Below are 26,118 nucleotides of genomic sequence, written 5' to 3'. Positions count from 1 at the left end.
TGTTAATTCAGATCACAGAGTTACAGCTTTCCCCTCAAGAAGCCTTTTGCTAAGACTGTTCTTGTGGAATTCACAAAGTGATATTTGGAAGCTCATAGTGGGCTCTGGAGAACAAGGAAATGTGTTCCGTTAAAAATTGGAAAGAAGCTTTCTGAGAAACTGTTTTGTGTTCTGTTAATTCATCTCACCGAGGTATAGCTTTCCGCTCAGGACGCCTTTCGCTAAGACTGTTCTTGTGGAATTTAGAATGGGACATTTTGAACCCCATAGAGGGCTATGGTGAAAAAGGAAATATCCTAAGATAAAAACTGAAAAGAAGCTTTCTGAGAAACTTCTTTGTGTTCTGGTAATTCATCTCACAGAGTTACAGCTTTCCCCTCAAGAAGCCTTTCGTTAAGACTGTTCTTGTGGAATTTGCAAAGTGATATTTGGAAGCCCATAGAGGGCTACGGTGAAAAAGGAAATATCCTCTGTTAAAAGCTGGAAAGAAGCTTTCTGAGAAACTTCTTTGTATTCTGTTAATTCATCTCACAGAGTTACAGCTTTCCCCTAAGGAAGCCTTTCGCTAAGACTGTTTTTCTGGAATTTGCAAAGTGACATTTTGAGCCCATAGAGGGCTATGGAGAAAAAAGAAATATCATAAGATAAAAACTGAAAGGAAGCTTTCTGAGAAACTGCTTTCTGTTCCGTTAATTCATCTCACAGAGTTACAGTTTTCCCCTCAAGAAGCCTTTCGCTAAGACTGTTCTTGTGGAATTTGCAAAGTGATAATTGGAAGCCCATAGAGGGCTATGGTGAAAAAGGAAATATCCTAAGGTAAAAACTGAAAAGAAGCTTTCTGAGAAACTTCTTTGTGTTCTGGTAATTCATCTCACAGAGTTACAGCTTTCCCCTCAAGAAGCCTTTCGCTAAGACTGTTCTTGTGGAGTTTCCAATGTGATATTTAGAAGCCCATAGAGGGCTATGGTGAAAAAGGAAATATCTTCCGTTAAAAACAGGAAAGAAGCTTTCTGAGAAACTTCTTTGTGTTCTGGTAATTCATCTCACAGAGTTACAGCTTTCCCCTCAAGAAGCCTTTCGCTAAGACTGTTCTTGTGGAGTTTCCAATGTGATATTTAGAAGCCCATAGATGGCTACGGTGAAAAAGGAAATATCTTCCGTTAAAAACAGGAAAGAAGCTTTCTGAGAAACTGCTTTGTGTTCTGTTAAATCATCTCACAGAGTTACAGCTTTCCACTCAAGAAGCCTTTCACTAAGACTGTTCTTGTGGAATTTCCAAAGTGATTTTGGAAGCCCATAATGGGCTACGGTTTAAAAGGAATTATCTTCCGTTAAGAACTGGAAAGAAGCTTTCTGAGAAACTGCTTTGTGTTTTGCTAATTCATCTCACAGAGTTATTGCTTTCCCCTCAAGAAGCCTTTCGCTAAGACTGTTCTTGTGGAATTTGCAAAGTGATATTTGGGAGCCCATAAATGGCTATGTTGAAAAACTAAGTATCTTCTGTTAAAAACTTGGAAGAAGCTTTCTGAGAAACTGCTTTTTGTTCTGTTAATTCATCTCACAGAGTTACAGCTTTCTCCTCAAGAAGCCTTTCTCTAAGACAGTTCTTCTGGAATTTGCAAAGTGATATTTGGAAGCCCATATAGGGCTATGGTGAAAAAGGAAATATCCTAAGATAAAAACTGAAAAGAAGCTTTCTGAGAAACTGCTTTTTGTTCTGTTAATTCATCTCACAGAGTTACAGCTTTCTCCTCAAGAAGCCTTTCTCTAAGACAGTTCTTCTGGAATTTGCAAAGTGATATTTGGAAGCGATATAGGGCTATGGTGAAAAAGGAAATATCCTAAGATAAAAACTGAAAAGAAGCTTTCTGAGAAACATCTCTGTGTTCTGCCAATTCATCTCACAGTGTTACAGCTTTCCCCTGAAGAAGGTTTTCGCTAAGACTGTTCTTGTGGAATTTCAAAGTGACATTTGGAAGCCCATAGAGAGTTATGGCGAAAAAATAAATATCTTCCGTTAAATACTGGAAAGAAGCTTTCTGAGAAACTGCTTTGTGTTCTGTTAATTCATCTCACAGAGTTACAGCTTTCCCCTCAAGAAGTCTTTCTCTAAGACTGTTCTTGTGGAATTTGCTAAATGATATTTGGAAGCACATAGAGGGCTATGGTGAAAAAGAAAATATCCTAAGTTAAAAACTGAAATGAAGCTTTCTGAGAAACTGCTTTGTGTTCTGGTAATTCATCTCACTGAGTTACAGCCTTCAACTCAAGAAGCCTTCCGCTAAAAGTGTTCTTGTGGAATTTCCAAGGTGATATTTAAAAGCCCTTAGAGGGCAATTGTGAAAAAGGAAATATCTTCCGTTAAAAACTTGAAAGAAGCTTTCTGAGAAACTGCTTTGTGTTCTGTTAATTCATTTCACAGAGTTACAGCTTTCCCCTGAAGAAGCCTTTCGTTAAGACTGTTCTTTTGGAATTTGCAAAGTGATATTTGGAATCCCATAGTGTGTTATGGTAAAAAAGGTAATATCTTCCGTTAAAAACTGGAAAGAACTTTCTAAGAAAACGATTTTTTTCTGTTAATTTATCTGACAGAGTTACTGCTTTCCCTTCAAGAAGGCTTTCGCTAAGGCTGTCCTTGTGGAATTTGCAAAGTGATATTTGGAATCCCATAGAGGTCTAAGGTGAAAAACGAAATATCTTCTGTTAAAAACTGGAAAGAAGCTATGTGAGAAACTGCTTTGTGTTCTGTTAATTCATCTCGCAGAGTTACAGCTTTCCCCACACGAAGCTTTTCGCTAAGACCATTCTTGTGGAATTTGCAAAGTGATATTTGGAAGCAAATAGAGGGCTATGGTGAAAAAGGAAATATCTTCCGTTAAAAACTGGAAAGAAGCTTTCTGAGAAACTGCTTTGTGTTCTGTTAATTCATCTCACAAAGTTACAGCTTTCAACTCAAGAAGCCTTTCCCTAAGAGTGTTCTTCTGGAATTTGCAAAGTGATATTTGGAAGCCCATAGAGGGCTATGGTTAAAAAGGAAATACCCTAAGATAAAAATTAAAATGAAGCTTTCTGAGAAACTTCTTTGTGTTCTGTCAATTCATGTCACTGAGTTACAGCTTTCTCCTCAAGAAGCCTTTCTCTATGACTGTTCTTGTGGAATTTGCAAAGTGATATTTGGAAGCCCATAGAGGGCTATGGTGAAAAAGGAAATATCTTCCGTTAAAAACTGGAAAGAAGCTTTCTGAGAAACTGCTTTGTGTTCTGTTAATTCATCTCACAGAGTTACAGCTTTCCCCTGAAGAAGCCTTTCTCTAAGACTGTTCTTGTGGAATTTGCAAAGTGACATTTGGAAGCCCATAAAAGGCTATGGTGAAAAAGGAAATATCTTCCGTTCAAAACTGGAAAGAAGCTTTCTGAGAAACTGCTTTGTCTTCTGTTAATTCATCTCACAGAGTTACAGCTTTTACCTCAAGAAGCCTTTCGCTAAGACTTTTCTTGTGGAATTTGCAAGGTGATATTTGAAAGCCCATAGAGGGCTATGGTGAAAATGGAACCATCCTAAGAGAAAAACCGAAAAGAAGCTTTCTCAGAAACTGCTTTGTTTTCTGTTAGTTCATCTCACAGAGTTAGAGATTTACCCTCAAGCATCCGTTCACTAAGACTTTTCTAGTGAAATTTGCAAAGTGATATTTGGAAGCCCATACAGGGTTATGGTGAAAAAGGAAATATCTTCCCTTAAAAACTGGAAAGAAGCTTTCTGAGAAACTGCCTTGTGTTCTGTTAATTAATCTCACAGAGCTACAGCTTTCCCCTCAAGAACTCTTTCGCTAAGACTGTTCTTGTGGGATTTGCAAAGTGATATTTGGAAGCCCTTAGAGGGTTGTGGTGAAAAAGGAAATATCTTCTGTTACAAACTGGAAAGAAGGTTTTTGAGAAACTGCTTTGTGTTCTCTTAATTCAACTCACAGAGTTACAGCATTCCCCTCAAGTGGCATTTCGCTAAGACTGTTCTTGTGGAATTTGCAAAGTGATATTTGGAAGCCTATAGAGGGTTATGGTGAAAAAGGAAATTTCTTCCGTTAAAAACTGGAAGGAAGGTTTCTGAGAAACTGCTTTATGTTCTGGTAATTCATCCCACACACTTACAGCTTTCCCCTCAAGAAGCCTTTCGCTAAGACTGTTCTCGTGGAATTTGCAAATTGATATTTGGAAGCCCATAGGGAGCTACGGTGAAAAAGGAAATATCCTAAGATAAAAACTGAAATGAAGCTTTCTGAGAAACTTCTTTGTGTTCTGTTAATACATCTCACAGATTTACAGCTTTCCCCTCAAGAAGTCTTTCACTAAGACTGTTCTTGGGGAATTTGAAAAGTGATATTTCGAAACCCTTAGACGGCTATGTTGAAAATGGAAGTATCCTAAGGCAAAAACCCTAAAGAAGCTTTCTGAGAGCTGCTTTGTATTCTGTTAGTTAACTCACAAATTTACAGCTTTCCCCTCAAGTACCTTTCGCTACGGCTGTTCTTGTGGAATTTGCAAAGTGATTTTTTAAGCCTATAGTGGGCTACGGTGAAAAAGGAAATATCTTCAGTTGAAAACTCGAAAGAAGCCTTCTGAGAAACTGCTTTGTATTCTGTTACTTCATCTCACAGAGTTACAGCTTTCCCCTCAAGAAGCCTTTCGCTACGACTGTTCTTGTGGAATTTGCAAAGTGATATTTGGAAGCCAGTAGAGGGATACGGTGAAAAGGGAAATATTTTCCATTAAACACTGGAAAGAATCTTTCTGAAAAACTACTTTGTGGTCTGTTAATTCATCTCACAGAGTTACAGCTTTCTCCTCAAGAAACCATTCGCTAAGACTGTTCTTGTGGAATTTGCAAGGTGATATTTGGAAGTCCTTAGAGGGCTATGGTGAAAAAGGAACAATCTTCCGTTAACAACTCTAAGGAAGCTTTCTGAGAAACTGCTTTGTGTTCTGTTAATTCATCTCACAGAGATACAGCTTTCCCCTCAAGAAGACTTTCACTAAGACTGTTCTTGTGGAATTTGCAAAGTGATATTTGGAAGCCCATAGGGGGCTATGGTGTAAAAGGAAACATCTTTAGTTAAAAACTGGAAAGAAGCTTTCTGAGAAACTGCTTTGTGGTCTATTAATTCATCTCAGAGTTACAACGTTCCCCTCCAGACGCCTTTCGCTAAGGCTGTTCTTGTGGAATTTGCTAAGTGATATTTGGAAGCTCGTAAGGGCTATGGTGAAAATGGAGATATCTTCAGTTAACTACTTGAAAGAAGCTTTCTGAGAAACTGCTTTGTGTTCTGCTTTTTCATCTAACAGAGTCACAGCTTTCCCCTCAAGAATACTTTCACTACGTCTATTCTTGTGGAATTTGCAAAGTGATATTTCGAAGCCCATAGAGTGCTACGATGCAAATGGCAATATCCTAAGATAAAAACCGAAAAGAAACTGTCTGAGTAACTGCTTTGTGTTCTGTTTATTCATCTCACAGTGTTACAGCTTTCCCTTCAAGATGCCTTTCGCTAAGACTGTTCTTGTGGAATTTGCAAAGTGATATTTGGAAGCCCGTAGAGGGCTACGGTGAAAATGGAAATATCCTAAGATAAAATCCGAAGAGAAGCTTTCTGAGAAACTGCTTTGTGTTCTGGTAATTCGTCTCACAGAGTTACACCTTTCTCCTCAAGAAGCCTTTCGCTCAGACTGTTCTTGTGGAATTTGAAAAGTGATACTTGGAATCCCATAGAGGGCTATGGTGAAAAAGGAAATATCTTCCGTTAAAAACTGGAAAGAAGCTTTCTGAGAAACTGCTTTGTATTCTGTTAATTCATCTCACAGAGTTACAGCTTTCCTCTCAAGAAGACTTTCGCTTAAACTGTTCTTGTGGAATTTGCAAAGTGATACTTGGAATCCCATAGAGGGCTATGGTGAAAAAGGAAATATCTTCCGTTAAAAAATGGAAAGAAGCTCTCTGAGAAACTTCTTTGTGTTCTGTGAATTCAACTCACAGAGTTACAGCTTTCCCCTGAAGAAGCCTTTCGCTAAAACTGTTCTTTTGGAATTTCCAAAGTGATATTTGAGAGCCCATAGAGGGATATGGGGAAAAAGGAAATACTTTCCGTTAAAAAGTGGAATGAAGCTTTCTGAGAAACTGCTTTGTGTTCTGTACATTCACCTCACAGAGTTACAGCTTTTCCCACAGGAAGGCTTTCACTAAGACTATTCTTGTGGAATTTGCAAAGTGATTTTAGAAGCCCATGGAGGGCTACGGTGAAAAAGGAAATATCTTCCGTTAAACTGGAAAGAAGTTACTTTAGAAACAGCTCTGTGTTTTGATAATTCATCTCACAGAGTTACAGCTTTCCCTTCCAAAAGCCTTTACCTTAGACTGTTCTTGTGGAACTTGCAAAGTGATATTTACAATCCCACAGACGGCTATGGTGAAAAAGGAAATATCTTCCGTAAAAAACTGGAAAGAAGCTTTCTGGGAAACTGCATTGTGTTCTGTTAATTCATCTCACAGAGTTACAGCTTTCCCCTCAAGAAGCCTTTCGCTGAGACTCTTCTTGTGGAATTTGCAAAGTGATATTTGGAAGCCCACAGAGGGCTATGGTGAAAGAGTAAATATCCTAAGATTAAAACTGAAATGAAGCTTTCTGAGAAACTGCTTTGTGTTCTGTTATTTCATCTCACAGAGTTACAGCTTTCCCCTGAAGAAGTCTTTCGCTAAGACTGTTGTGGTATTTGCACAGTGCTACTTTGAAGCACTTTGAGGGCTATGGTGAAAAAAGAAATGTCCTAATATAAAAAATGAAATGAAGCTTTCTGAGAAACTTCTTTGTGTTCTGATAATTCATCTCAAAGAGTTACAGCTTTCCCCTCAAGAAGCCTTTCGCTAAGACTGTTCTTGTGGAATTTGCAAAGTGATATTTGGAAGCCCATAGAGGGGTATGGTGAAAAAGGAAATACCTTCCGTAAAGAAATTGGAAGGAAGCTTTCTGAGAAAATGCTTTGTGTTGGGTTAATTCATCTCACAGTGCTACAGCTTTCCCCTCAAGAAGCCTTTCGCTAAGATTGTTCTTGTGGAATTTGCAAAGTGATATTTAGAAGCCCATAGAGGGCTATTGTGAAAAAGGAAATATCCTAAGATAAAAACTGAAAAAAAGCTTTCTGAGAATCTTCTTTGTGTTCTGTTAATTCATCTCACAGAGTTACAGCTTTCCCCTCAAGAAGCCTTTCGCTAAGACTCTTCTTGTGGAATTTGCAAAGTGATATTGGAAGCCCATAGATGGCTATGGTGAAAAAGTAAGTATCTTCTATTAAAAAATGGAGAGAAGCATTCTGAGAAAATGCTTTGTGTTCTCTTAATTCATCTCACAGGGATACAGCTTTCTCCTCAAGAAGTCTTTCGCTATGACAGTTCTTGTGGAATTTGCAAAGTGATATTTGGAAGGCCATAGAGGGCTATGGTGAAAAAGGAAGTATCTTCTATTAAAAAATGGAGAGATGCTTTCTGAGAGAACGCTTTGTGTTCTGTTAATTCATCTCATAGACTTACAGCTTTCCCCTCAAGAAGCCTTTCGCTAAGACTGTTCTTGTGGAATTTGCAAAGTGATATTTGGAAGCACATAGAGGGCTATGGTGAAAATGGAAATATCCTAAGATAAAAACTGAAAAGAAACTTTCCGAGAAACTTCTTTGTGTTCTGTTAATTCATCTCACAGAGTTACAGCTTTCCCGTCAGGAAGCCTTTCGCTAAGTCTGTTGTTGTGGAATTCTCAAAGTAACATTTGGAAGCCCATAGAGGGCTATGGTGAAAAAGGAAATATCCTAAGATAAAAACTGAAATGTAGCTTTCTGCGAAACTGCTTTGTTTTCTGTTTATTCATCTCACAGATTTACAGCTTTCCCCTCAAGAATCCTTCCGCTAAGACTGTTCTTGTGGAATTTGCAAAGTGATATTTGGAAGCCCACAGAGGGCTATGGTGAAAAAGGAAATATCCTAACATAAAAAATGAAATGAAGCTTTCTTAGTAACTTCTATGTGATCTGTTAATTCATCTCACAGAGTTTCAGTTTTCCCCTCAAGAAGCCTTTCGCTAAGACTGCTCTTGTGGAATTTGCAAAGTGATATTTAGATGCCCATGGAGGGCTACGGTGAAAAAGGAAATACCTTTCGTTAAAAACTGGAAGAAAGCATTCTGCGAAACTTCTTTGTGTTCTGTTAATTCATCTCACAGACATACAGCTTTCCCCTCAAGAAGCCTTTCGCTAAGACTGCTCTGGTAGAATTTTCAAAGTGATATTTGGAAGCCCATAGTCGGCTATGGTGAAAAAGGAAATATCTTCCTTTAAAAACTGGAAAGAAGCTTCCTGAGAAACTGCTTTGTGTTCTGTTAATTCATCTCACAGAGTCACAGCTTTCCCCTCAAGAAGTCTTTCGCTAAGACTGTTCTTGTGGAACTTGCAAAGTGATATTTGGAAGCCCATAGTGGGCTATGGGGAAAAAGGGAATATCCTAAGGCAAAAACTGAAATGAAGCTTTATGAGAAACTTCTTTTTGTTCTGTTAATTCTTTTCACAGAGTTACAGCTTTCCGCTCAAGAATCCTTTCGCTAAGACTGTTCTTGTGGAATTTGCAAAGTGATACTTGGAAGCCCATAGAGGGCTACGGTGTAAAAGGAAATATCTTCTGTTACAAACTGGAAAGAAGCTATCTGAGAAACTGCTTTGTGTTATGATAATTCATCTCGCAGAGTTACAGCTTTCCCGTCAAGAAGCCTTTCGCGAACACTGTTCTTGTGGAATTTGCAAAGTGATATTTAGAAGCCCATGAAGGGCTATGGAGAAAAAGGAAATATATTCCGTTAAAAACTGGAAAGAAGCTTTCTGACAAACTGCTTTGTGTTCTGTTAATTCATCTCACAGAAATACAGCTTTCCCCTCAAGAAGCCTTTCGCTAAGACCATTCCTGTGGAATTTGCAAAGTGATATTTGGAAACCCATAGAGGGCTATGGGGAAAAAGGAAATATCTTCCGTTAAAAACTGGAATGAAGCTTTCTGAGAAACTGCATTGTGTTCTGTTAATTCATCTCACAGAGTTACAGCTTTCCCCTCAAGAAGCCTTGCATTAAGACTGTTCTTCTGGAATTTGCAAAGTGATACTTGGAAGCCCATAGAGGTCTATGGTGAAAAAGGATATATATGTTCCGTTAAAACCTGGAAAGTAGCTATCTGAGAAATTGCTTTGTGTTCTGATAATTCATCTCACAGAGTTACAGCTTTCCCCTCAAGATGCCATTCGCTAAGACTGTTCCTGTGGAATTTGCAAAGTGATATTTGGAAGCCCATAGAGGTTTATGGGGAAACAGGAAATATCTTCTGTTAAAAACTGGAAAGAAGCTATCTGAGAAACTGCTTTTTGTTCTGATAATTCGTCTCAGAGTTACATCTTTCCCCCCCAAGGATCCTTTCGCTAATACTGTTCTTGGGGAATTTGCAAAGTGATATTTGGAAGCCCATAGAGGATTATGGTGAAATAGGAAATATATTCCGTTAAAAACTGGAAAGAAACTTTCTGAGAAACTCCTTTGTGTTCTGTTAATTCATCTCACAGAGTTACAGCTTACACTTCAAGAAGCCTTTCGCTAAGACTGTTCTTGTGGAATTTGCAAAGTGATATTTAGAAGCCCTTAGGGTGTATGGTGAAAAACGAAATATCCTAAGATTAAAACTGAAATAAAGCTTTAAGAGAAACTTCTTTGTGTTCTGTTAATTCATCTCACTGAGTTACAGCTTTCCCCTCAAGAAGCCTTTCGCTAAGACTGTTCTTGTGGAATTTGCAAAGTGATATTTGGCAGCCCATAGAAGTCTATGTTGAAAAAGGAAATATCCTAAGATAAAAACTGAAAAGAAGATTTCTGAGAAACTTCTTTGCGTTCTGTTAATTCATCTCACAGAGTTACAGCTTTCCCCTCAAGACGCCTTTCGCTAAGACTGTTCTTGTGGAATTTGCAAAGTGATATTTGGAAGCCCATAGTGGGCTATGGTGTAAAAGTAAATATCTTCCGTTAAAAATTGGAAAGAAGCTTTCTGAGAAACTGCTTTGTGTTCTGTTAATTCATCTCACAGAGTTACAGCTTTCCCCTCAAGAACCCTTTCAGTAAGACTGTTCTTGTGGAATTAGCAAAGTGATATTTGGGAGCCCATAGAGGTCTATGGTGAAAAACGAAATATCTTCTGTTAATCCTGGGAAGAAGCTTTCTGAGAAACTACTTTCTTTTCTGTTAATTTATCTCACAGAGTTACAGCTTTCCCCTCTAGAAGCCTTTGCTAAGACTGTTCTTGTGGAATTTACAAAATGATACTTGGAAATCCATAGAGGGCTCTGGTGAAAAAGGAAACATCCTAAGATAAAAACTGAAAACAAGCTTTCTGAGAAACTGCTTTGTTTTCTGTTAATTCAGATCACAGAGTTACAGCTTTCCCCTCAAGAAGCCTTTCGCTAAGACTGTTCTTGTGGAATTTACAAAGTGATATTTGGAAGCCCATAGAGGGCTCTGGTGAACAAGGAAATGTGTTCCATTAAGAATTGGAAAGAAGCTTTCTGAGAAACTGCTCTGTGTTCTGTTAATTTATGTCACCGGGTTATAGCTTTCCCCTCAAGAAGCCTTTCGCTAAGACTGTTCTTGGGGAATTTCCAAAGTGATATTTTGAACCCCTTAGAGGGCTGTGGTGAAAAAGGAAATATCTTCCGTTAAAAAATGGAAAGAACACTTTCGGAGGCCGAGACGGGGAGATCACGAGGTCAGGAGATCGAGACCGTACTGGCCAACACGGTGAAACCCCGTCTCTACTAAAAAAAACAAAAAAACAGCCGGGCGAAGTGGTGGGCGCCTGTAGTCCCAGCTACTCTGGAGGCTGAGGCAGGAGAATGGCGTAAACCCGGGAGGCGGATCTTGGAGTGAGCTGAGATCCTGCCACTGCACTCCAGCCCGGGATACAGAGCAAGTCTCCATCAAAAAAAAAAAGAAAAAATGGAAAGAAGCTGTCTGAGAAACTGTTTTCTGTTCTGTTAATTCATCTCACAGGGTTACAGCTTTCCCCTCAGGAAGCCTTTCGATAAGACTGTTCTTCTGGAATTTGCAAAGTAATATTTGAAAGCCCATAGAGGGCTATGGTGAAAAAGGAAATATCTTCCGTTAAATACTGGAAAGAAGCTTTCCGAGAAACTGCTTTGTGTTCTGTTAATTCATCTCACGGAGTTACAGCTTTCCCCTGAAGAAGCCTTTCGCTAAGACTGTTCTTGTGGAATTTGCAAAGTGACATTTGGAAGCCCATAGAGGGCTATGGTGAAAAAGGAAATATCTTCCGTTAAAAACTGGAAAGAAGCTTTCTGAGAAACTGCTTTGTGTTCTGTTAATTCATGTCATAGAGTTACATCTTTCGCCTCAAGAAGCCTTTCGCTAAGGCTGTTCTTGTGGAATTTGCTAAGTGATACTTGGAAGCTCCTAAGGGCTATGGTGAAAATGGCAATATCCTAAGATAAAAACGGAAAAGAAGCTGTCTGAGAAACTGCTTTGTGTTCTGTTAGTTCATCTCACAGAGTTAAAGCATTCCCCTCAAGAGGCTGTTTTCTAAGTCTGTTCTTGGGAAATTTGCAATGTTACATTTGGAAGACCATAGAGTGCTGCGGTAAAAAAGGAAATATCTTCCGTTAAAAACTGGAAAGAAGCTTTCTGAGAAACTGCTTTTTGTTCTGTTAATTCATCTCACAGAGTTACAGCTCTTCCCTCAAGAAGCCTTTCGCTAAGACTTTTCTTGTGGAATTTGCAAGGTGATATTTGAAAGCCCATAGAGGGGTATGGTGAAAATGGAAACATCCTAAGAGAAAAACCGAAAAGAAGCTTTCTCAAAAACTGCTTTGTTTTCTGTTAGTTCATCTCACAGAGTTAGAGATTTACCCTCAAGCATCCGTTCACTAAGACTGTTCTAGTGAAATTTGCAAAGTGATATTTGGAAGCCCATACAGGGTTATGGAGAAAAAGGAAATATCTTCCGTTAAAAACTGGAAAGAAGCTTTCTGAAAAACTGCCTTGTGTTCTGTTAATTAATCTCACAGAGCTACAGCTTTCCCCTCAAGAACTCTTTCGCTAAGACTGTTCTTGTGGGATTTGCAAAGGGATATTTGGAAGCCCTTAGAGGGCTGTGGTGAAAAAAGAAATATCTTCTGTTACAAACTGGAAAGAAGGTTTCTGAGAAACTGCTTTCTGTTCTGTTAATTCAACTCACAGAGTTACAGCATTCCCCTCAAGTGGCATTTCGCTAAGACAGTTCTTGTGGAATTTGCAAAGTGATATTTGGAAGCCTATAGAGTGTTATGGTGAAAAACGAAATTTGTTCCGTTAAAAACTGGAAAGAAGGTTTCTGAGAAACTGTTTTATGTTCTGTTAATTCATCCCACAGACTTAGAGCTTTCCCCTCAAGAAGCCTTTCGCTAAGACTGTTCCCGTGGAATTTGCAAATTGATATTTGAAAGCCCATAGAGAGCTATGGTGAAAAAGGAAGTATCCTAAGATAAAAACTGAAGTGAAGGTTTCTGAGAAACTACTTTGTGTTCTGTTAATTCATCTCACAGAGTTACAGCTTTCCCCTCAAGAAGCCTTTCTCTAAGACGGTTCTTGGGGAATTTGCAAAGTGATATTTCGAAACCCTTAGACGGCTATGGTGAAAATGGAATTATCCCAAGGCAAAAACCCTAAAGAAGTTTTCTGAGAAACTGCTATGTATCCTGTTAGTTAACTCACAAATTTACAGTTTTCCCCTCAATTACCTTTCGCTAAGGCTGTTCTTGTGGAATTTGCAAAGTGATTTTTTAAGCCTATAGACGGCTACGGTGAAAAAGGATATATCTTCAGTTAAAAACTCGAAAGAAGCTTTCTGGGAAACTGCTTTGTATTCTGTTACTTCATCTCACAGAGTTACAGCTTTCCCCTCAAGAAGCCTTTCGCTAAGACTGTTCTTGTGGAATTTGCAAAGTGATATTTGGAAGCCCATAGAGGGCTAAGGAGAAAAAGGAAATATCTTCCATTAAAAACCGAAATGAAGCCTTCTGAGAAACTGCTTTGTTTTCTGTTAATTCATCTCACAGAGTTACAGCTTTCCCTTCAAGAAGCCTTTCGCTAAGATTGTTCTTCTGGAATTTGCAAAGTGATATTTGGAAGCCCATAGAGGGCTACGGTGAAAAAGGAAATATCTTCTTTTAAAAGCTGGAAAGAAGCTTTCTGGGAAATTCTTTGTGTTCTGTTAATTCATATCACAGAGTTACAGCTTTCCCCTCAAGAAGCCTTTCGATAAGACTTTTTTTGTGGAATTTGCAAAGTGATATTTTGAGCGCATAGAGGGCTATGGAGAAAAAAGAAATATCATAAGACAAAAACTGAAAGGAAGCTTTCTGAGAAACTTCTTTCTGTTCTGTTAATTCATCTCACAGAGTTACAGCTTTCCCCTCAAGAAGCCTTTCGCTAAGACTGTTCTTGTGGGATTTGCAAAGTGATAATTGGAAGCCCATAGAGGGCTATGATGAAAAAGGAAATATCCTAAGATAAAAACTGAAAAGAAGCCTTCTGAGAAACTTCTTTGTGTTCTGGTAATTCATCTCACAGAGTTACAGCTTTCCCCTCAAGAAGCCTTTCGCTAAGACTGTTCTTGTGGAGTTTCCAATGTGATATTTAGAAGCCCATAGAGGGCTATGGTGAAAAAGGAAATATCTTCCGTTAAAAACAGGAAAGAAGCTTTCTGAGAAACTGCTTTCTGTTCTGTTAAATCATCTCACAGAGTTACAGCGTTCCTCTCAAGAACCTTTCACTAAGACTGTTCTTGTGGAATTTGCAAAGTGATTTTGGAAGCACATAATGGGCTACGGTGTAAAAGGAATTATCTTCCGTTAAGAACTGGAAAGAAGCCTTCTGAGAAACTGCTTTGTTTTCTGTTAATTCATCTCACAGAGTTACAGCTTTCACCTCAAGAACCCTTTCGCTAAGACTGTTGTTGTGGAATTTGCAAAGTGATATTTGGGAGCCCATAGAGGGTTATGGTGAAAAACGAAATATCTTCTGTTAAAAACTGGGAAGAAGCTTTCTGAGAAACTGATTTGTGTTCTGTTAATTCATCTTACAGAGTTACAGCTTTCCCCTAAAGAAGCCTTTCGCTAAGACAGTTCTTGTGGAATTTGCAAAGTGATATTTGGAAGCCCATATAGGGCTATGGTGAAAAAGGAAATATCCTAAGATAAAAACTGAAAAGAAGCTTTCTGAGAAACATCTCTGTGTTCTGCCAATTCATCTCACATTTTTACAGCTTTCCCCTGAAGAAGGCTTTCGCTAAGACTGTTCTTGTGGAATTTTCAAATTGACATTTGGAAGCCCATAGAGAGTTATGGTGAAAAAAGAAATATCTTCCGTTAAATACTGGAAAGAAGCTTTCTGAGAAACTGCTTTGTGTTCTGTTAATTCATCTCACAGAGTTACAGCTTTCCCCTCAAGAAGCCTTTCGCTAAGACTGTTCTTGTGGAATTTGCTCAATGATATTTGGAAGCACATAGAGGGCTGTGGTGAAAAACAAAATATCCTAAGTTAAAAACTGAAATGAAGCTTTCTGAGAAACTGCTTTGTGTTCTGGTAATTCATCTCACAGAGTTACAGCCTTCAACTCAAGAAGCCTTTCGCTAAGACTGTTCTTGTGGAATTTGCAAGGTGATATTTAAAAGCCCTTAGAGGGCAATTGTGAAAAAGGAAATATCTTCCGTTAAAAATTTGAAAGAAGCTTTCTGAGAAACTGCTTTCTGTTCTGTTAATTCATTTCACAGAGTTACAGCTTTCCCCTCAAGAACCCTTTCACTAAGACTGTTCTTGTGGAATTTGCAAAGTGATTTTGGAAGCCCATAATGGGCTACAGTGTAAAAGGAATTATCTTCCGTTAAACACTGGAAAGAAGATTTGTGAGAAACTGCTTTGTGTTCTGTAAATTCATCTCACACAGTTATTGCTTTCCCCTCAAGAACCCTTTCGCTAAGACTGTTCTTGTGGAATTTGCAAAGTGATATTTGGGAGCCCATACAGGGCTATGGTGAAAAGGGAAATATACTAAAATAAAAACTGAAATGAAGCATTCCGAGAAACTACTTTGTTTTCTGTTAATTCATCTCACAGAGTTACAGCTTTCCCCTCAAGATGCCTTTCGCTAAGACTGTTCTTGGGTAGTTTTCAGAATGATACTTGGAAGTCCATAGAGGGCTACGGTGAAAAAGGAAATATCCTAAGATAAAAACTAAAAACAAGCTTTCTGAGAAACTGCTTTGTGTCTGTTAATTCAAATCACAGAGTTACAGCTTTCCCCTCAAGAAGCCTTTCTCTAAGACTGTTCTTGTGGAATTCACAAAGTGATATTTGGAAGCTCATAGTGGGCTCTGGAGAACAAGGAAATGTGTTCCGTTAAAATTGGAAAGATTCTTTCTGAGAAACTGTTTTGTGTTCTGTTAATTCATCTCACCGAGGTATAGTTTTCCGCTCAAGACGCCTTTCGCTAAGACTGTTCTTGTGGAATTTAGAAAGTGATATTTTGAACCCCTTTGAGGGCTATGGTGAAAAAGGAAATATATTCCGTTAAAAACTGGAAAGAAGCTTTCCGAGAAACTGCTTCGAGTTATGTTAATTCATCTTACAGAGTTACAGCCTTCAACTCAAGAAGCCTTTCGCTAAGAGTGTTCTTGTGGAATTTGCAAGGTGATATTTAAAAGCCCTTAGAGGGCAATTGTGAAAAAGGACATATCTTCCGTTAAAAACTTGAAAGAAGCTTTCTGAGAAACTGCTTTGTGTTCTGTTAATTCATTTCACAGAGTTACAGCTTTCCACTGAAGAAGCCTTTCCTTAAGACTGTTCTTGTGGAATTTTCAAACTGATATTTGGAAGCCCATAGTGTGTTATGGTAAAAAAGGAAATATCTTCCGTTAAAAACTGGAAAGAACTTTCTAAGAAACTGCTTTGTGTTCTGTTAATTTATCTCACAGAGATACAGCTTTCCCTTCAACAAGGCTTTCGCTAAGGCTGTTCTTGTGAAATTTGCAAAGTGATATTTGGAATACCATAGAGGGCTAAGGTGAAAAACGAAATATCTTCTGTTAAAAACTGGAAAGAAGCTTTTTGAGAAACTGCTTTGTGTTCTGTTAATTCATCTCGCAGAGTTACAGCTTTCCCCTCAAGAAGCTTTTCGCTAAGACCATTCTTGTGGAATTTGCAAAGTGATATTTTGATGTAAATAGAGGGCTATGGTGAAAAAGGAAATATCTTCCTTTAGAAACTGGAAAGAAGCTTTCTGAGAAACTGCTTGGTGTTCTGTTAATTCATCTCACGAAGTTACAGCTTTCAACTCAAGAAGCCTTTCCCTAAGACTGTTCTTCTGGAATTTGCAAAGTGATATTTGGAAGCCCGTAGAGGGCTATGGTGAAAAAGGAAATATCCTAAGATAAAAACTGAAATGAAGCTTTCTGAGAAACTTCTTTGTGTTCTGTCAATTCATCTCACTGAATTACAGCTTTCTCCTAAAGAATCCTTTCTCTAAGACTGTTCTTGTGGAATTTGCAAAGTGATATTTGGAAGCCCTTAGAGGGCTATGGTGAAAAAGGAAATATCTTCTTTTAATAACTAGAAAGTAGCTTTCTGAGAAACTGCTTTGTGTTCAGATAATTCATCTCACGGAGTTACAGCTTTCTCCTCAAAAAGCCTTTCTCTAACACTGTTCTTGTGGAATTTGCAAAGTGATATTTGGAAGCCCGTAAAGGACTATGGTGAAAAGGAAATATCCTAAGATAAAAAGTGAAATGAAGCTTTCTGAGAAACTTCTTTGTGTTCTGTCAATTCATCTCACTGAATTACAGCTTTCTCCTCAAGAATCCTTTCTCTAAGACTGTTCTTGTGGAATTTGCAAAGTGATATTTGGAAGCCCATAGAGGGCTATGGTGAAAAAGGAAATATCTTCTTTTAAAAACTAGAAAGAAGCTTTCTGAGAAACTGCTTTGTGTTCTGGTAATTCATCTCACAGAGTTACAGCTTTCTCCTCAGAAGCTTTTCGCTAAGACTGTTCTTGTGGAATTTGCAAAGTGATATTTGGAAGCCCATAGAGGGCTATGGTGAAAAAGGAAATATCTTCTGTAAAAAATAGGAAAGAAGCTTTCTGAGAAACTGCTTTGTGTTCTTTTAATTCATCTCATGGTGTTACAGCTTACCCCTTAAGAAGCCGTTCGCTAAGACTGTTCCTGTGGAATTTGCAAAGTAATATTAGGGAACCCTTAGAAGGCTATGGTGAAAAAGGAAATATCTTCTGTTAAAAACTGGGAAAAAGCTTTCTGAGAAGCTGCTTTGTGTTCTGTTAATTCATCTCACTGAGTTACTGCTTTCCCCTCAAGAAGGCTTTCCCTAAGACGGTTCTTGTGGAATGTGCAAAGTGATATTTGGTAGCCCATAGAGGGCTATGGTGAAAAACGAAATATCTTCTGTTAAAAACAGGGAAGACTCTTTCTGAGAAACTGATTTGTGTTCTTTTAATTCATCTCACAGAGATACAGATTTCCCCTCAAGAAGCCTTTCACTAAGACTGTTCTTGTGGAATTTGCAAAGTGATATTTGGAAGCCCATATAGGGCTACGGTGAAAAAGAAAATATCTTCTTTTAAAAACTGGAAAGAAGCTTTCTGAGAAACTGCTTTGTGTTCTGGTAATTCGTCTCACAGAGTTACAGCTTTCTCCTCAGAAGTTTTTCGCTAAGACTGTTCTTGTGGAATTTACAAAGTGATATCTGGAAGCCCATAGAGGGCTATGGTGAAAAAGGATATATCTTCTGTAAAAAATTGAAAAGAAGCTTTCTGAGAAACTGCTTGGTGTTCTGTTAATTCAGCTCTCAGAGTTACAGCTTTCTCCTCAAGAAGCCTTTCGGTAAGACGGTTCTTCTGGAATGTGCAAAGCGATATTTGGAAGCCCATAGAGGGCTATGGTGAAAAAGGAAATGTCCTCCGTTAAAAACTGGAAAGAAGCTTTCTGAGAAACTGCTGTGTGTCCTGTTAATTCATCTCACAGAGTTACAGCTTTCCCTTCAAGAAGGCTTTCGCTAAGACTGTTCTTGTGGAATTTGCAAAGTGATATTTGGAAGCCCTTACAGGGCTATGGTTAAAAAGGAAATATCTTCCGTTAAAATCTTGAAAGAAGCTTTCTGAGAAACTTCTTTGTGTTCTGTTAATTCATCTCACGGAGTTACAGCTTTCCCCTCAAGAAGTCTTTCACTAAGACTGTTCTTGTGGAGTTTACAAAATGATATTTGGAATCCCAAAGAGGGCTATGGTGAAAAAGGATATATCTTCAGTTAAAAACTCGAAAGAAGCTTTCTGAGAAACTTCTTTGTGTTCTGTTAATTCATCTCACAGAGTTTCAGCCTTCCCCTCAAGTAGCCTTTCCATAAGACAGTTCTTGTGGAATTTGCAAAGTGATATTTAGGAGCCCATAGAGGGCTTTGGTGAAAAAGGAAATATCTTCCATTAAAAACTGGAAAGAATCTTTCTGAGAAACTGCTTTGTGCTCTGTTAATTCATCTCACGGAGTTACAGCTTACCCCTTAAGAAGCCGTTCGCGAAGACTGTTCCTGTGGAATTTGCAAAGTAATATTAGGGAGCCCTTAGAAGGCTATGGTGAAAAAGGAAATATGTTCTGTTAAAAACTGGGAAAAAGGTTTCTGAGAAACTGCTTTGTGTTCTGTTAATTCATATCACTGAATTACAGCTTTCCCCTCAAGAAGCCTTTCGCTAAGACTGTTCTTGTGGAATTTGCAAAGTGATATTTGGAAACCCTTAGAGGGCTATGGTGAAAAAGGAAATATTTTCCATTACAAAATGGACAGAAGCTTTCTGAGAAACTTCTTTGTGTTCTGTTAATTCATCTCACAGAGTTACAGATTTCCCCTCAAGAAGCCTTTCGCTAAGACTGTTCTTGTGGAATTTGCAAAGTGATATTTGGAAGCCCATAGAGGGCTACGGTGAAAAAGGAAACATATTCCGTTAAAAACTGGAATGAAGCTTTCTGAAAAACTGCTTTGTGTTCTGTTAATTCATCTCACAGAGTTACAGCTTTCCCCTCTAGAAGCCTTTCACTCAGACTGTTCTTGTGCAATTTGCAAAGTGATATTTGGAAGCCCATAGAGGGATATGGGGAAAAAGGAAATATGTTCCGTTAAAAACCTGAAAGAAGCTTTCAGAGACTGCTTGGTGTTCTGTTAATTCATCTCACAGAGTTACAGCTGTCTCCTCGGAAGCCTTTTGCTAAGACTCTTCTTGTGGATTGCAAAGTGATATTTGGAAGTCCATAGAGGGCTATGTAGAAAAAGGAAATATCTTCTCTTAAAAACTGGAAAGAAGCTTATTGAGAAACTTCTTTGTCTTCTGTTAATTCATCTCACAGATTTACAGCTTTCCCGTCAAGAAGCCTTTCGCTAAGACTGTTCTTGGGGAATATGAAAGTGATACTTGGAAGCCCATAGAGGGCTATGGTGAAAAAGGAAATATCTTCCGTTAAAAACTGGAAGGAAGCTTTCTGAAAAACTGCTTTGTGTTCTGTTAATTCATCTCACAGAGTTACAACTTTCCCCTCAAGAAGCCTTTCGCTAAGACTGTTCTAGTGGAATTTGCAAAGTGATATTTGGAAGCCCATAGAGGGCTATGGTAAAAAGGAAATATCCTAAGATAAAAATTGAAATGAAGCTTTATGAAAATCTTCTTTGTGTTCTGTTAATTCATCTCACAGAGTTACAGCTTTCCCCTCAAGAAGCCTTTCGCTAAGACTGTTCTTGTGGAATTTGCAAAGTGATATTTGGAAGCCCTTAGAAGGCTATGGTGAAAAAGAAAATAACTTCGGTTAAAAACTGGAAAGAAGCTTTCTGAGCAACTGCTTTGTGTTCTGTTAATTCATCTCACAGAGTTACAGCTTTCCCCTCAAGAAACCTTTCGCTAAAACTGTTCTTGTGGAATTTGCATACTGATATTTGGAAACCAATAGAGGGCTAAGGTAAAAAAGGAAATTTCCTAAGATAAAAACTGAAATGAAGCTTTCTGAGAAACTTCTTTGTGTTCTGTTAATTCATCTCACAGAGTTAAAGCTTTCCCCTCAAGAAGCCTTTCGCTAAGACTGTTATTGTGGAAAATGCAAAGTGATACTTGGAAGCCCATAGAGGGCTATGGTGAAAAAGAAAATGTCTTCCGTTAAAAGCTGGGATGTTGCTTTCTTAGAAACTGCTTTGTGTTCTGTTAATTCATCTCACAGAGTTACAGCTTTCCCTTCAAGAAGACTTTCGCTAAGACTGTTCTTGTGGAATTTACAAAGTGATATTTGGAAGACGATAGAGGGCAATGGTGAATAAAAGAAAATATCTTCCGTTAAAAACCGGAAAGAAGCTTTCTGAGAAACTGCTTTGTGTTCTGTTAATTCATCTCACCGAGTTACAGCTTTCCCATTAAAAGGACTTTCGCTAAGACTGTTCTTCTGTAATTTGCAAAGTGATATTTAGAAGCCCATAGACGGCTACGGTGAAAAAGGAAATATTTTCCATCAAATACTGGAAAGAAGCTTTCTGAGAAACTGCTTTGTGTTCTGTTAGTTCATCTCACAGAGTTGCAGCTTTCCGCTGAAGAAGCCTTTCGCTAAGACTGTTCTTGTGGAATTTGCATAGTGATATTTAGAAGCTCATACAGGTCTATGATGAAAAACTAAATAACCTAAGATAAAAACTGAAATTAAGCTTTCTGAGAAAATGCTTTGTGTTCTGTTAATTCATCTCACAGAGTTACAGCTTTTAACTCAAAAAGTCTTTCACTAAGGCTGTTCTTGTGGAATTTTCAAAGTGATACTTTGAAGCCCTTTGAGGGCTATGGTGTAATAGAAAATATCCTAAGATAAAAACTGAAAACAAGCTTTGTGAGAAACTGCTTTGTGTTCTGTTAATTCATCTCACAGAGTTACAGCTTTCCCCTCAAGAAGCCTTTCGCTAAGAATGTTCTTGTGGAATTTGCAAAGTGATATTTGGAAGCCCATAGAGGGCTATGGTGAAAAAAGAATAGTCTTCCGTTAAAAACTGGAAAGAAGCTTTCTGAGAAACTTCTTTGTGTTCTGTTAATTCATCTCACAGAGTTACAGCTTTTCCCTCAAGGAGCCTTTCATTAAGACTGTTCTTGTGGAATTTGCAAAGTGAGATTTGGAAGCCCTTAGAAGGCTATGGTGAAAAAGGAAATATCTTCGGTTAAAAACTGGAATGAAGCTATCTGAGAAACTGCTTTGTGTTCTGTTAATTCATCTCACAAACTTACCGCTTTCCCAGCAAGAAGACTTTCGCTAAGACTGTTCTTGTGGAATTTGCAAAGTGATAATTGGAAGCCCATAGAGGGCTACGCTGAAAAAGGAAATATCTTCTGTTTAAAGCTGGAAAGAAGCTTTCTGAGAAACTTCTTTGTGTTCTGTTATTTCAGATCACAGAGTTATAGCTTTCCCCTCAAGAAGCCTTTCGCTAAGACTGTTCTTGTGGAATTTGCAAAGTGATATTTGGAATCCCATAGAGGGGTAAGGTGAAAAACGAAATATCTTCTTTTAAAAACTGGAAAGAAGCTTTCTGAGATACTGTTTTGTGTTCTGTTAATTCATCTCACAGAGTTACTGCTTTCCCCTCTAGAAGCCTTTCGCTAAGACTGTTCTTGTGGAGTTTAGAAAATGATACTTCGAAGTCCATAGAGGGATATGGTGAAAAAGGAAATATCCTAAGATAATAACTGAAAACAAGCTTTCTGAGAAACTTCTTTATGTTCTGTTAGTTCAGATCACAGAGTTACAGCTTTCCCCTCAAGAAGACTTTCGCTAAGACTGTTCTTGTGGAATTTACACAGTGATATTTGGAAGCCCATAGAGGGCTATGGTGAAAAAGAAAATATCTTCCGTTAAAAACTGGAAAAAAGCTTTGTGAGAAGCTGCTTTGTGTTCTGTTAATTCATCTCACCGAGTTATAATTTTCCCCTCAAGAAGCCTTTCGCTAAGGCTGTTCTTGTGGAATTTGCAAAGTGTTATTTTGAATCCCTTAGAGGGCTATGGTAAAAAAGGAAATATCTTACGTTAAAAAATGGAAAGAAGCTGTCTGAGAAACTGTTGTGTGTTCTGTTAATTCATCTCACAAAGTTACAGCTTTCCTCTCAGGAAGCCTTTCGATAAGACTGTTCTTCTGGAATTTGCAAAGTGATATTTGAAAGCCCATAGAGGGTTATGGTGAAAAAGGAAATTTCTTCCGTTAAAAATTGGAAAGAAGGTTTCTGAGAAACTGCTTTATGTTCTGTTAATTCATCCCACAGACTTACAGCTTTCCCCTCAACAAGCCTTTCGCTAAGACTGTTCTCGTGGTATTTGCAAATTGATATTTGGAAATCCGTAGAGAGCTATGGTGAAAAAGGAAATATCCTAATATGAAAACTGAAATGAAGCTTTCTGAGAAACTTCTTTGTGTTCTGTTAATTCGTCTCACAGAGTTACAGCTTTCCCCTCAAGAAGTCTTTCGCTAAGACTGTTCTTGGGGAATTTGCAAAGTGATATTTCGAAACCCTTAGACGGCTATGGTGAAAATAGAAGTACCTTAGGCAAAAACCCTAAAGAAGCTTTCTGAGAAACTGCTTTGTATTCTGTTAGTTAAATCACAAATTTACAGCTTTCCCCTCAAGTACCTTTCGCTAAGGCTGTTCTTGTGGAATTTGCAAAGTGATTTTTTAAGCCTATAGAGGGCTACGGTGAAAAAGGAAATATCTTCAGTTAAAAACTCGAAAGAATGGTACTACCTAGATTTTCCTCTAGGGTTTTTATGGTATTAGGTCTAACATTTAAGTCTCTAATCCATCTTGAATTAATTTTCATATAAGGAGTAAGGAAAGGATACATTTTCAGCTTTCTAGTTATGGCTAGGCAATATTCCCAGCACCATTTATTAAATAGGGAATCCGTTCCCCATTTCTTGTTTCTCTCAGGTTTGTCAAAGATCAGATGGCTGTAGATGTGTGGTATTATTTCTGAGGACTCTGTTCTGTTCCATTGGTCTATATCTCTGTTTTGGTACCAGTACCATGCTGTTTTGGTGACTGTAGCCTTGTAGTATAGTTTGAAGTCAGGTAGCGTGATGCCTCCAGCTTTGTTCTTTTGACTTAGGAATGTCTTGGAGATGTGGGCTCTTTTTTGGTTCCATATGAACTTTAAAGCAGTTTTTTCCAATTCTGTGAAGAAGCTCATTGGTAGCTTGATGGGATGGCATTGAATCTATAAATAACCTTGGGCAGTATGGCCATTTTCATGATATTGATTCTTCCTTTCCATGAGCATGGTATGTTCTTCCATTTGTTTGTGTACCATTCAGGACATAGGCATGGGCAAAGACTTCATATCTAAAACACCAAAAGCAACGGCTGCAAAAGCCAAAATTGACAAATGGGATCTCATTAAACTAAAGAGCTTCTGCACAGCAAAAGAAACTACCATCAGAGTGAACAAGCAACCTACAGAATGGGAGAAAATTTTTGCAATCTACTCATCTGACAAAGGGCTAATATCCAGAACCTACAAAGACCTCAAACAAATTTACAAGAAAAAAACAAACAACCGCATCAAAAAGTGGGCAAAGGATATGAACAGACATTTCTCAAAAGAAGACATTCATACAGCCAACAGACACATGAAAAAATGCTCATCATCACTGGCCATCAGAGAAATGCAAATCAAAACACAATGAGATACCATCTCACACCAGTTAGAATGGCGATCATTCAAAAGTCAGGAAACAACAGGTGCTGGAGAGGATGTGGAGAAATAGGAACACTTTTACACTGTTGGTGGGATTGTAAACTAGTTCAAACATTATGGAAAACAGTATGGCGATTCCTCAAGGATCAAGAACTAGATGTACCATATGACCCAGCCATCCCATTAGTAGGTATATACCCAAAGGATTATAAATTATGCTGCTATAAAGACACATGCACACGTATGTTTATTGCAGCACTATTCACAATAGCAAAGACTTGGAATCAACCCAAATGTCCATCAGTGACAGATTGGATTAAGAAAATGTGGCACATATACACCATGGAATACTATGCAGCCATAAAAAAGGATGAGTTTGCGTCCTTTGTAGGGACATGGATGCAGCTGGAAACCATCATTCTTAGCAAACTATCACAAGAACAGAAAACCAAACACCGCATGTTCTCACTCATAGGTGGGAACTGAACAATGAGATCACTTGGACTCGGGAAGGGGAACATCACACACCGGGGCCTATCATGGGGAGGGGGGAGGGGGGAGGAATTGCATTGGGAGTTATACCTTATGTAAATGACGGGTTGATGGGTGCAGCACACCAACATGGCACAAGGATACATATGTAGCAAACCTGCACATTGTGCACATGTACCCTACAACTTGAAGTTTAATAATAACAAATAAATTAAAAAAAAAAAAAAAACTCGAAAGAAGCTTTCTGAGAAACTGCTTTGTATTCTGTTACTTCATCTCACAGAGTTACAGCTTTCCCCTCAAGAAGCCTTTCACTACGACTGTTCTTGTGGAATTTGCAAAGTGATATTTGGAAGCCCGTAGAGGGATATGGTGAAAAAGGAAATATTTTCCTTTAAACACTGGAAAGAATCTTTCTGAAAAACTACTTTGTGGACTGTTAATTCATCTCACAGAGTTACAGCTTTCTCCTCAAGAAACCATTCGCTAAGACTGTTCTTGTGGATTTTGCAAGGTGATATTTGGAAGTCTTTAGAGGGCTATGGTGAAAAAGGAACAATCTTCCGTTAACAACTCTAAAGAAGCTTTCTGAGAAACTGCTTTGTGTTCTGTTAATTCATCTCACAGAGATACAGCTTTCCCCTCAAGAAGACTTTCGCTAAGACTGTTCTTGTGGAATTTGCAAAGTGATATTTGGAAGCCCATAGGGGGCTATGGTGTAAAAGGAAACATCTTCAGTTAAAAACTGGAAAGAAGCTTTCTGAGAAACTGCTTTGTGGTCTGTTAATTCATCTCAGAGTTACAGCGTTCCCCTCAAGACGCCTTTCGCTAAGGCTGTTCTTGTGGAATTTGCTAAGTGATATTTGGAAGCTCGTAAGGGCTATGGTGAAAATGGAAATATCTTCAGTTGACTACTTGAAAGAAGTTTTCTGAGAAACTGCTTTGTGTTCTGCTAATTCATCTAACAGAGTCACAGGTTTCCCCTCAAGAATCCTTTCACTACGTCTATTCTTGTGGAATTTGCAAAGTGATATTTCGAAGCCCATAGAGTGCTACGATGCAAATGGCAATATCCTAAGATAAAAACCGAAAAGAAACTGTCTGAGTAACTGCTTTTTGTTCTGTTAGTTAATCTCACAGAGTTACAGCTTTCCGCTCAAGAGGCCGGTGACTAAGACTGTTCTTGTGAAATTTGCAATGTTATACTTGGGAGACCATAGAGGGCTATTTTGAAAAAGGAAATATCTTCTGTTACAAACTGGAAAGAAGCTTTCTGAGAAACTTCTTTGTGTTCTGTTAATTCATCTCACAGAGTTACAACTTTCCCCTCAAGAAGCCTTTCACTAAGACTGTTCTTGTGGAATACGAAAAGTGATATTTGGAAGCCCATAGAGGGCTATAGTGAAAATGGAAGTATCCTAAGGTAAAAACCGAAAAGAAGATTTCTGAGAAACTGCTTTGTGATCTGTTATTTCATCTCACAGACTTACAGCTTTCCCCTCAAGAAGCCGTTCACTAAGACTGTTCTTGTGAAATTTCCAAAGTGATATTTGGAAGCCCTTAGAGGGCTATGGTGGAAACGGAAATATCTTCCGTTCAAAACTGGAAATTAGCTTCCTGAGACACTGCCGTGTGTTATGTGAATACATCTCACCAAGTTACAGCTTTCCTCACAAGACGCCCTTCGCAGAGACTGTTCTTGTGGAATTTGCAAAGTGATATTTGGAAGCCAATAGAGGGCTATGGTGAAAAAGGAAAT

Source organism: Chlorocebus sabaeus, chromosome 8, assembly GCF_047675955.1.
Source record: "Chlorocebus sabaeus isolate Y175 chromosome 8, mChlSab1.0.hap1, whole genome shotgun sequence".
Taxonomy (NCBI): Eukaryota; Metazoa; Chordata; class Mammalia; order Primates; family Cercopithecidae; genus Chlorocebus; species Chlorocebus sabaeus.
Note: the sequence above shows the minus strand (reverse complement) of the source record.